Raw genomic sequence first — 13,168 nt, 5'->3', positions numbered from 1 at the left:
TTAAGTCTACATATTTTGGGTATTTTTTTTTGTTTCTGTGGCACAGAATAGCTACTTTTCTGGGGGGTGCTAACACTCCTCCGTGGGTTTTTCACCAAGGATGCAAAAAAGAAACACTTTTTTGTGAAGAACTCCTGGAAACGGGGAAATTGAAGACACAAGCCCTCATTGAAAACCTCTAATTTTTTAATTAAATTTACACGTCAGTGGATCTTTTGAGCTTCATCTGTATGTTTTCTATAATGTACATTTCTAGTGCTTTTTCCCATGGGTATTATGCGCTATTTCTAAACTGGGATTACTCAAGTTGAAGTGTGATAAAGGGCACATTATAGCTATATTAAGCAAAACAGGGAGGAGAAAGCTCTTACATAGTCCAAAGAAAGCTGTGCTCAGAGCAGAGGCTCATTTCTGGTAACAAGCAGAGCAAGGCAACCAGTCAGCTAGAAACTGCTGCTATCGAATCAAAGCTTTGTCTTGAGAAATAGCGATTTTTTTAATCCCTTTTTGATGTTTTCTGCTACAAAATAAAGGTTGTTTTCTTCAGAATTGTTAACTCTTGCTCTGGGATATCACTGCAAATGTTGTGAGGAACAGAACATTGCACTGTACGTGAGTGTAACTTGTACGATTACCCTTTGAAAGAGCTAACAGAGAAGAGGGGATTTCTGAACACAGTTTGGGTTCCCGTCTCCTCATGCTGTTTTTCCCAGTGGTTTCACAACCACGTTGTTACTCTTCACAGCTTACCCAAAAGATGCAGGAACTTGCATGGTCCCCACAGTGCCTGGCCCAAATCATACGGACTTGTCAGCAGTGCTGCAGCCATCTGAGCAGGCAGCAGCTGGATGAGGAAAGGAGGGCATGTCAGCTCAGAGCGGCAGAAAAGGTTTTTCACAGCAGCTATTTGCAACCCTCCAAGGAGCTACAGAGGCTGCCCATTAAAACCCTGTTAAAACACTTCTGATGTTGTCAGCAGTGGAGAGCTGAAATAGCACAGTGATCACTGAGATACTATCTGCCTCAAGCAGTTCAGCGGTACTGTCAATAATATGAGCAAGAAGGTACAAGATGAGCAACAACCTAATTCCTACATGAAAATTTCATAAACTCCCTCAGCTGGTAAACACTGGAGATGTGGGCAAACACAGGACAGCCAGTAAACCACCCAGAAAAGATGACCTGCGCTCTGGAATCTTTCCCAAAAGCTTTGAACCTTTAAGTTAATTTACACTTTGAAAGCAAAGCAGTGTAATAGCAAGGAGAAAGCAGGAGGGACGAAGTGATGGCTCTCCCACCAGTGATCATAACCTGCTCGCCAGCTTTGCGCTTCTGACAGAAGGATAAACCATAACGACACTTTCAGGCATAGCCACTCCCAAATACACCTGTAGTTTCTCCTGACTTTTCTCTACCTTGATTTGTGAGAGCACTGACTCAGTAGCCATTCCTTGGGGTAGTTTTTGCAGATATACTCCAACCAGGCAAGCAAATTTGCTACCTCTCCTCCAGGAGAGCAGTGCCTCCTTTGAAAACAGACCTCCTGATGTGCCAGGGTATTAAAACTGTGAGTAATGATAGCAGAATCATTTACTTCCCTGCTACTCTCTGCTCATGAGTAAGTACTACTCACAGTGAATAATAGCTGGAGAAACAGGGCCAAGGTGAAGAGTTATTTATAATACAGTAGCCCATGAGTAAGCGCTTAACTATGAATTTACTGCTCTGGCTACAATTTCATGAGAAAACGAACAGAGCCAGCTTTTGGATTTCCAGTCTAAAAGGCTATACACCCACAAAAAATCAGTAAGGAAAGATGGGGTAATTATTTATAAAGCAATCATGACAGAGACCATGTGCATCTCAGCTAAACAATCATGGATGCTTCAGTTTCTTAGATATTGTCCTCAGAACTGCTATGGCAGTCAGTGAAACTCCTAGACCCAATGTCTTAAAGCACTATCAGATGCTTCTCCCTTCTTGTGCAATAACATCCACTGCAGAGGACCGAAGGACAGAGCTCAATGGAAATGAAGCAAAGAATTAAGACTGTCATCTGCTCAGCAGCCCTGGATTCAGAGTATCTGCCTATCTTTTAATATGAAGTGACTGCTCTGCCTACAAACTTCTGTCGAGTGTACCCTGCATTTGCAGAAGATCCAGCACACTCTAGAATAACTTTTAATTGTTTCTATCAGCCCAGAACAAGGAAAGGTTATCTCTAGAAATGCATTACTTTCACCCTAAGCAGTAATGTATTCGGGCATAGTAAAAAATTGTGACCAGGAAAATAGAAAATACTGGGACAACATGATCTTGCTCACCACCCCTTTGGACTTCCTGCACAGAAACATCTCACTTCCCAGCACACCCTGCAGAACAACTGGATATTTTCCAAGCCCCACAGTACAGGTCATGACTGACTGGTGCAAATTTGGATTCTGCTGAGGACCTGCTTATCGACTGAATTTTGGAAGGCATGACACAGCAAGAGACTCCTTGGCTTGCTGTTGCATGTTTGAAGGCTGGTTTATAGCAAAGGACTATGTTTTAGAGCAACCAGCGTTCTACCCCGCAAAGGCATGTGGCTCAGATTTGTGATGCAAGTGGACGCTTGGAAAAACAGAAGCAGCAGTGATTCTACAGGACCGCAATTTATCCCTGAATTGTAAGCACAGAAGGGATGGCTTCCTATGAAATTTTAAAAACCAACTGCTAGTTTTACTATCTGTTGTGCTTCCAGTCTGGAGAGTCCAAGGGGCCTGCTTTCACCATGGTGTTCCAAGAGTTATACACAAACTATGCTCTTCAGCCTTCCTACCGGGAGTCGGTGTTAGCCACATTATTTCAGTGCTGCTGAGCTCATCGTCAAGTGGCCTAACCTCACCTTGGTAGAGAAGCACTGAACTCAGCCAGAGCCATCTGAAAACCCCAATCAGGCACTTCTGCAAACCCAAAGTATCCTCTACATTTTTACATGTCTTTATGACTGTAGAAAGCTGTCTTTCCCCCCTCCTTATCGAAAGGAAAGTTAAAACATTCAGTGTTAGAAAGAAGGAACATCAAGAGTAATGACTGCCTTATTTCGCCTAGTGTCACAAGCCTGAAGTTAAATACCTGCCTCTGTACAACTGTTTCACTTCTTTTATTAGCTAAATATTGTGGCACTGTGCAACTAGAGCACAAAGCCTAAAATTACCATTTGAGATGAGTGTAACTTTTACAAGAGTCAAATATCCCGAACAACCCAGTCAGCCAATAACCCAGCACAAATTAACTCTGGCAAATAATGGGTTTGCTGACCCTACATTCACGAGGCAATAAAACCTACCAACAGCCCCTTGCCTTAAAATATTCAGGCACTTCTCAAAGACAATATAGCTTTTGTTTGTGAGCAAGAAGATCATTAATTAGGAAAGCTTTTAAAAAAGGTTTTAGTGTCATTAGCAAAAACTAATAGGAAAATAAATTAACTTGCAACATCTGACACCAAGTTTGAAAAAAACAAAAGACATTAAAGACCCAAAGCCCAAGGACTGCACCCCATAGATCCACTTCCCTGCAGACCTCCATAACCACAGTAAGTAAATTCAATTTCCTCCCTTTCTTACTGCGTTTTGAGTAAGAGACACATCGCTGTGAATGCAGATCTGTTGTACAGTGGAGTCACAGCAATATCATTTGAACCAAATCCGTTTAGCTCTTCAACTCCACAACAATGAACATACACTTCAAAACACAAAGCTATAGTCCATCCTTCCAGACTGGTTTTATTTCCAAGAGCTTTTTAACTATAGCAGAACTCAGGTAAAGATATTGTTCAAGAGCTGCCTTATGGCAGGCTGTTGGTGTAAATCCTGATTTCCTGAAGGAACACATATTTTCTAATTATTCTGAAGGTCTGCATTTAATGCAGCGTTTAAAAGTAACACATCATGAAAGGTGGCCCGAAGTATTCCATGGATTTGCATAAAATGATCTTTTCCCCTCCCCTGGATGCTTGCTAAGAGACACCATAATTAGTGTGCCAAACAATCACTGCATACAAAGGAGTGCACATAATGAAACTGTCCACTACTTCAACCATGTCAGCTACAGAATGATGAAAGATTTATACCTACTTCATATTAAAATTAATCAGTAAATGTCACACAGCACAGCAAAAACCATGGGCATAATATTAAGAGGGAGTCAGGCCCAGTGCAGAGCTCAAAACCAACAGCCAAGAAGAGTAGGCTCTGCAAGCAAAGTGTTTAGATGGCCATATAACACGTGGCAGAAGACAATTTTCTGGCATTTTTTTTCTAGAAATAAAGAAAATATAGACTTTAAATTATAAAAAGGAAGCTACACAGACAGTAAAATGAAATATTAATAATAGATATCAAAGTTTGGAAAATGAACTGAGACAAAATGTACTTGCAACTGCAACCGCTTGGTAAATCAAATCCGTGCTCTTGGATAGATTGCCTAATTTAAGCAGATGACGTACCTTCCTCTTAGCTTTTGCTTCAAGCTTTCCTTCTATGAGGAGTCAGGGAAGAAATTTTCCTCTTTAACACCTTTACATTTGTGTAAAGCAAAATTAAGACAAAATGCTGATGCAAGCCCCAAAGGGAAAATACTTGTGCCGCAGACCACCTTAAACGCACTCATTGCTGACGCCTGGCTCCAGATCTGGATGTCCCCATGATGCACCAGGGCCCAGTGCCTGCCTGCTGGGATGAAGTTTATTCACAGGAAACATGAAGGAAAAATTCACGCTCAGCTGCTTAATGAGAACTGACATTACATCTCCAGAGAGAGAGAAACTTTGGATGTCAGGCAGGTTAGCATAGGGCAAGCAGACGGTCAATAAAATATCCAGTACTCTGATATGATAGATCTAATATTGTGGAAAAAGCCAGAAGTCCTTTTTTTTTTTTGATAAGAAAATGAGTTTAAAATGGTGGTTGAAATGGCCTATACAATATTAACCTCCTAAGACTTGAAAACAATTGCAGCTGGCTTCTGAACGTGCTATAAAAGGTAAAACCAAATGAAGATCCATGTAGCACAAGATATGCTTCTGCGGACATGCAAACAGGGTAATTTTGTACAAGTGTACATACAGGCTTTTAGAAAATCTCTCCAAATTTACAGCTAATTTTTAATTATAAAAAAAACCCAAACCAAAAAAAGAAAAAAAAATCTACTGATCACCCAAAATACTTTGCTCAGGGAAAGAGGCACAAACCTCACCTAGCCTGGATCCCAGTAGAGCATCTGCTCACCTGAATGACTCAGGAGCAGCCCCAGCATCAAGGTCAGAGTCCTGGGGCCAGCCTCTCTCCTCCCCTTACGGGATCTAACCTGCTGCTCACTTTTCCAAGCAGGATTCTTACTAGATTTCCTCTCAGAGCAACTTCTTCATGATAGCTCTTTCATGCCCCACTGTCAGCGACTTCTGAAATTCCCCCCCCCCACTTCACCAGATTGAAGTGTTTGGTAGGAAAACCCGGGACGGATAAAGAAAGAGGCAGGCCATATGCAGTGAATCCCTGCAATCATTCTAATGAAGCTAAATCTTTAAGTTTACATAAAAGGAAAATTAAATCAAGCACTGGAGTGGATTGCAAAGAAATGCACCAGGAGATGGATAAAGTTAATCACGTTTAGTTAAGGCTAATGCTGACCTACTCAGGCTTGCCTCAGAGGTCCTTGGTACCTAAGTGCAAGTTTTATCTATATGGGAATAGGCATGCACATGGGGCTGTACCACTGCTAAATACCACAATGAAAATACGAGAAACCAGGGCTGTGGATCACGATCTGGGGACTCCTGAAGCTTGGCCCTGTCCTTGAAACCCTGCAGACAGTAATATGTTTAATAGGTAAGTTAGGAAAAACTCCTTCATCTTGGAAAATAATGAAAGCCAATTTAATTCTCACATTGTATGATTCCTGTCACTCACTCTTCCAAAGGGAATCTGGGATTTGATCGGGATGCTCTGTCCGGAGCAGCCACATTTCACAGAGCTGCAGTTCACACCATAGGGCCAAGACACAGCTGCTGGTAGCTCAAACGCACTTAACTGACAGGAGCCTCTTGCTCTGCCCAGGCAAGACCCTGCTTCTGTCTTTCTCTCTCTACAGAAAGTTCTTGGTTTGTCTATGCCCTGTCTTGTGGCCCAAAACTTTAACGAGGAGGTGGCACAGGAATTCCTGGGGTAACTACATTGAATTACTTTAGGTTTGTTTTTCACACAGATCTCACCCACATCTCCAGCAGGTGATGCTAGGAAAATGAGGGACTATTAAAATAAACTCAAAGCATTCCTTGTTTCATTCAACCATTCTAATATGGCATCTTCTACATGGCTTTCTTTTTACCTCCTATCTCTTCAAACAACAGGTATACAATGTTTTGATATAAACCCACAATGCTGTCTTGGACACACAGTGAGGAAGAGCCATCACAGCCTTGGGCAGGAGGGTGCCTTGCAGCAGCTCTACCACAGCACACACGAGGTGCTGGGTGCTTTGGAGGACCTTTTCAGTCCATGGCCACATATTGACTACTGTAGTTCTATCTGACAGTTAGAATTTAAGAAATTGAGCTGTATTCCCCAAAATGTTTATTTTCATGCAGTGCTGAAGCAAACGTATTCCTTTCACTCCTGCTTCAGCTGATACCAGCCATACAAACTACACAGTCTCCTGATGAAGGAGCAAAAGATTAGGATATGAATCTGTCAAGTTTGGAATATTTTTTTCTGTATAGCTCTGTTCAATGACGGAAGACAATAACGCTTCAGTATTTCCTGAGAATAGCTCATTTGTTCTTTATATCAGTGTTACAGAAAAGATTATTTGCAACTATTCACTTCCTTACAAAATATTCAGATTCTTCAATGAAAAGCGTTTCCCACATTGTGCAGCCACCCACACAGCTCCATTTGAAAGTGAATGAAAAGCTGTGCTTGATGATGTTGAATACGTTAACCTCTTACAGTACTCCAGCTCTGGTGAGCCACTTTTCTTCTGCCTCTGCACAAGGAAGTGTTGAACACAAGCGAGATTCTGTTGATTGCATACAAATAAAGACAACAAAGGCATCAGATGATTATCACCAAGGCGATTTCTGACGATCATAATTTGTGCCTGAAGGCCTTTCATTTCTGGCAAGCTAAAACCAAATTTATACTTGCTACGAATTAAGTGTAATGTGTGTCATAATTAATAATGAGATATGAAACATTTTCCTTTCTACCTCAGGTTACTGGTGTCAGCTTCAACCAGTTCAAACTCAATCAGAAGTCATTACCATTTAAAGAGCAGTTAGTAGTCTGTGTGAAAGAGCCTAGTGGCTTAAGTCCCTTCCCTAATCATAGGTACCACCACCATCGTAATTAGCCCTTACAACTGCTATCTCAACACAAACTAGGGACATTGGCTGGCAGATATGAAGCTCAAATATGAAGCTATTGAATGAATGTCCATTCCAATCCTTATGTCTTTTTCAGGGAAGCACAGTTTGCACTGTGCTGCTGCTTTCTGGAAAGTCACCTTTGCTTATAAACTCCTGTTTGATGCCCCAGTCATGGACAGAAGCAGTAGGACCATTCTCCCTTTGCAGGACCTGCTGCCACAGTGGTGAGGGCACAGATGAGGATGAGGGGCAAGATGCTAGTGGGGTACAAGGACCTCAGGTTGCTGGAGAAATGACAACTCCCAGAGTAGCTCTTTTATGATCCAGTAAAACCTCGTATTTGCTAACTCATATTTACAAAATGACTTTAAATCTGAAATACATCTTTGACTTTGTCCTCTTTTGCATGAGCACATCAGTGCACACCTGACCACAACACTAGTTCCTACAGAACCTTGAATGTTCAGAGCTACATCACATGGGCGCTGTGCAGCTGCCAAGAGGCTGCGAGCCTGACACCTCTCCAGCAAACAGGGGCATGAATTACTTGGAACACAGCACAAACACATCCAGACTTTTCAAACAATCCAAACACATAAAACACCCCCCTGCAATTTGACTAAAACACTCCGCAGTTGCACTGCTGTTCTGTAACTCTTAAGCACAACACAAGTTGGGCATTAGCTCTTTAAAACCTCCAGCATTTCTTTCTCAGTTTTCCTCATTTCCCTACTTGCACATCTCTGCACGGAGCATCCCAACGAGGTGCATGAGGCTTAGGCCAACATATCACTTTTCCCTTCCCGTCATCCCATTTCACCACAAAATCTGATTCTTCCATCTGTCCCTTCCTCCTCGCCCCATCTGGTGAAATTCAGCAGTTGCATTAACACAATCTGATGCTCCAGCCAGTGCTCGCATCCGCACGTCTGCACTGCAGCATCGCTGCTTGGTTCCTTTAAGAGATCACTAAAAGAGATGTTAGTATATTGAAGAAATTCAGAGGAGGAAAAAAAAAAAGAAAGAAAGAAAGAAAGAGTTGCTCTTCTTTGAGAGCTGGCTGGAATGGAGAGCTATCTTCATAAATAGACAGGAAACAGAAAAGACTAATGTTGGGCAGATGACAGATCCCTGAATTCAGTTAACTGGCCTTCAAGATATGAACTGTTCTATTAAACATAGAGGCATTATGTTGGTCATCCACTTTAAGCCCAAGAGTGATTAAAATGCTGGCAGAAAATAAAAACTGGCTATTGAAGAGCTTGCCCCGAGGTCCTAATTTCAAATCAAATTTTACAGCGCCGCACAGGAACAATGGCAGCCCAGTACTCCAAGTCTTCTTTTTGTCACTTTGTACAAAGAAACCCCCTCAAACTCTCTCAAAGAACAATGGCCCCTCTAGATTCGCAACTACGCCAAGAATGGGCTCAAACCATACAAAAACACATTTTAAAAATACATTTTACACTGCCCTTGACATTTGAGATAAATAGAAGCCAATGCATTGAAATTCCAAGTATTTTTTTATAGCCTTTCACAATGTGAATTTTTGATTTTCCTCAGTCTACTTGATCTTTGACATTCTGGCCTCTGCAAAAGGAGGACACAGCAGAGCAGTCAAAGAAATTAATTATGCAGATAATTGCATTTTATTAAAATGATTACTGTAGCAGAGAGCTCAGTAAATGACAGCTCCACGAACCTGGCCCCCCACAAGAAATCAAGAGGACACAAACAGTCCATTTTTAATTGAAAAACTTCTCAGCTATTAACATTTAATTATCTGTTACCGATATAGGGCACTAGTTTAATTAAGCATTTTTCTATACGTCAGGTTTGCCTTTTAGTACAACCACTCTTTCAAAGTTCTGCTCAGTTGCTGCAGATTCCCTGCTTCTACAGTGTGAGTTTATGTGAATTTGGCAGCTTGGATACAGGCAGTTGTTTCTCAATGAACAGCACACAAGACCATATGTTTCAACATTTAAGCAATTTAGAATCAGAGGTATAATTCTGAGTGTCCTTAGCAGAAATTGTACATTAAATACCCAAAGGATCTGAGCTCTACAAGAGATACGGCCTTTTTTAGCACTTTTCCCATAGCAACAAAACCACTCTACGCTACTTATATCATATACTCGAACCACAAGCATGCTGAGAGCATTGGTGAGCTGACTGAAGTCTGCAGCCAGACCTTTCAAGGGCTGCTGTGTTTTCAACAGCAAGGGACAAGCAAGTATGTCTTTTTCCCTTTCTGCTTCCTGCACCTCTCCCCCATCAGGCAGGATTCATCCAGGATTACCTCTGAAACACAGCTACGGTAAGGACTCATACCTGGCTTCTTGATTTGTGGACATCTACTTTATAAGATGTTGTTATCAGTCACTTTCTTCGCCACCCCAAAATAAGGCCAGACGTATTCCTTGCGTCCTTTTAATTTCTGGGATGATGGACATCACCAGAACTATGGATTTAATTCAAGATAGGGCCAAGGCACATCTGGCATGATAAGCCATGCCCTTGTGCTGGTTTGTCCACTCAGCTTTTCTTGACATGAGGTCACACAAAGCCCAAACTGCATGAGAACATTTTAAAAATAGGTTTGGAGAGAAAAAAACCCTAACAAATCCTGAAAGGAATAAAAATATCACAAACTGAATCACTGCGTCTATTAGTGAGTCTTTATGGTTTCAATCACAACACCTGCAATAAAATCAGACTGAAAATGACAGTCCAAAATTGAAATACAGTGGTATTTCCTCCTTAAAGGACAGCACAAGCCAAGAAACCCAGCAGACTACCAAATACCCTGAAGAACTTGAGTGAAGGCGTGTTCTTAAAAGCAATGATCCCCCCTGAAGTCACAAGCAATACTCCTCATCACGCATGGAACACAGGGTTGCTGTTCCTGCAGACAAACTCAAGACCCATTTTGCCACTTTCACTCCCTTTTAACCACTTCTCTGAACACGCTGTGCTGTAGAACAGTCACTTACTCTTCAGTTTTTCACACTAACATTTTAGAGAAAATCAAAGCAGGAAACAGTTTTCTCCACAGTGGGAATGCTGTCCTGCTCCAGGCAGGCAGTCCTCACATTGCTACTGCAGGGGCTGAGATGGATTCAAGATTACTTCTCTTGCTGCTTCTCTTTCCATCCCATATACGTATGGAAACTAAAGAGATACAGTATTCAAAAATATTTCCTTACAACACTGTCATTAAATAACCCATTTTACATGACTCATCATGATTTCTAGACCTAAAATGCTTTCAAAATCTTCTTCATCCATGTATGAAGGCTTTTGTATGGTGAAGGTTCTGTCATTTGGTACCCTGCTATAGAAATTCACTTCAAACGCCTGAGTGATTCTGATTAAAACAAGCAAACAAAACCTCCAGGAGTAATTCCATTTGTGGGTATTTCCTTTAACAGCATTAATAATCTAATGCATTTAAAAAGAAGATTTAGAATAATAATTCACTTGTATTTCACAGGATTAAAAATGCAATATATGTAATACAGCCACAGTACATAAATAGACACGTATCAAGAAGGTACTCTGGCAGCATCCATTTCTGCTGCGCAGGAGTCCAATGCCGACACCTTTGTAGGTCATTTCAGTTTTACTTCAGATAATCTACTTCAGTGGCATAAAATCCAGAGAAAACTTCTATTATTCAGATAGGTCAAAAAGTACAGATTCTGTGGGATATAGCTCAAAAAATATACTGATCAGAAACGAAAATAAGTATACAAAGTAGATTTAAAACTAATAACTGCACACCCAAAAGAAGACACGATCATCTAGGAATTTCTTTGCCTCCTGTTCATCAACTGGAACTTAATGAAATAATGCCCACTAAACCTGCTAATTTTATGTCTTTACTCAGATATATCAAAGAGAACTGGTGGTTCAGACTCAAGAACACAAAGGGAGTTCTTGTAGGGCAGCATGTTTCACAGTTTGTCTCTCCTCCTGCTAAGACAAGAATCATTTTCAGTAGCAACAACGAGTACGTTAAATGAATGTATGGTTTAGAAGGAAAGAGAGAAGAACTGCCAACTCCTGAGAGCTCCTGGCTACCTGGGTGTGGGGGAGCCCTGCGGGCCCTTGTCAAAGCAGCCCAGGTTATTCTTGTCTCCCACTTTTCACTAGAAACTCCACCCTGACCCCGAGAAACACTCCTCAGAACAAGGCTATTTCCATGAAACATATCTCCACTGTGAAAGCACTTACTGCAAACATTCCCATCCCATTCTAATTTTAATTTGTGCTAAGTTTCAATGCAAAGGACCAGACACAGCTGCCCCATTTCCTCCTCCAAAGCATCCCCATTTCTGAGTTCCCTGCCCAAACCATGAAATGAAATCTGTGGGGCTTTAAGGCATGTGTGTGTTCAGGAAAATTAACCTTTAATTAAATAAAGTGCCACTTAACTATTACTGGACCCGTTGGCTATATCTAATAGCAAGACTACTAAATAAAGCCCTTACAAGAAAAAACGCACGCTGCGGGAAAATAGGATTGTTATTTTTAACACTGATAATTTTGTTTAAAAGAAGATTCCTTCCTGTGTTTCATCATTTTACGTTATGTTCTATTATAGAAACTGATGTGGGAAAAAAAGTTCAGAAAAATCCAGGCCCAGAATATTATGGAAAAAAAGAAGCACCAAATGTAAAGGTCCTGTAATATTTGGTATCTTCAGATTTTTCTGCACTGGTTCACATGACCCCCGCTTTATTTTTAGAAAGGCAGCAATTCCCGCTTGGATACGGTGCAATACCTTGTACCCGAATGTTGCTCTGCACAAATAAACCACAGGAAAGTGTTGACTTAAAAATAAAACATTGGAAAAGGAGAAAGTTTTTTTCCTCCGTGAAAATTTCCGGAAAAGCTGTAAACAAAGGCAGGTTTGGCTCAGTGGCTGAGTGACTCCGTTGAGCTGTTGAGGATGGAGAACATATCAAACCTCACAGAGTGAGGAAATGTTTGTAAAACAGTTAGTAAATCATAGGCAGCAAGGTCACCATGTTTAACAGCAGGAATGACACTTTGCCAAAAGCCCAGCTGTGAAAGGGCGTATCTGCACACGGGCTCGTCCCTCTGTTACTCTTCTGCACGTCTGAATTTTGATTGGGGTTTTAAAGACCTATTTCTTTAAAAGCAAGCGAAATGCACAGGATTTCAGATTGAGGACATCTGCCAGAACTGACACACTCATCCATCAAATCATCTCAGTACCTGGTTTTGTTTCACCAAACACAACATAAGCTGTTAAAGCATCAAGAAATTCCCTACAGATTGATACCGACTGACCTTGTTATCTCAGTGACGGAGCTTTAAGTTCTTGCTGCTGTTCTGAATTCACACACAGGAAAAAAAAACCCCAACAATCTGGCCTCTCTGAGATCTGGCATTGCCAGAAGGTGAAATTATACATTTTTAAATGCAGACACTACAAACCTATGTATGAATAGAGGGAGTTGAATTCATCTGATGCCAAGAAACCCAGGAATGATTATTTCAAGTTTAAAAGTTGTCATGAAATCACTTCATAATATGGAGAGATTTATAAAATGCCTCACCTGCTACTGTGGAAATCAAACACACCGCGGCGTGTCACTGGCAGGCAGCATATAGCAAAGGAAGTACTTAAGCACATACTTGACTTCAGCTCCTTGCATGTTTGAAGTTAAGCTTGTATGTAAGTGCTTTGCTGGACTGGGGCCTATATGCTCCACAACCATAATA

General features: G+C 41.2%; 1 protein-coding gene across 12 annotated transcripts in view; it reads right to left on the bottom strand.

The window, feature by feature from the left end:
• Positions 1-13,168, bottom strand: part of BCAS3 (BCAS3 microtubule associated cell migration factor) — a 361,836-nt gene that overhangs the window by 113,744 nt on the left and 234,924 nt on the right. The window lies entirely within an intron of this gene.

This window comes from Pezoporus flaviventris, unplaced genomic scaffold (assembly GCF_033815535.1).
Source record: "Pezoporus flaviventris isolate CSIRO_AGI_PZ_B2104156 unplaced genomic scaffold, CSIRO_AGI_Pfla_v1 ptg000063l, whole genome shotgun sequence".
In the NCBI taxonomy this organism is placed as follows: Eukaryota; Metazoa; Chordata; class Aves; order Psittaciformes; family Psittacidae; genus Pezoporus; species Pezoporus flaviventris.
This window is presented reverse-complemented; position numbering and strand designations above follow the sequence as displayed.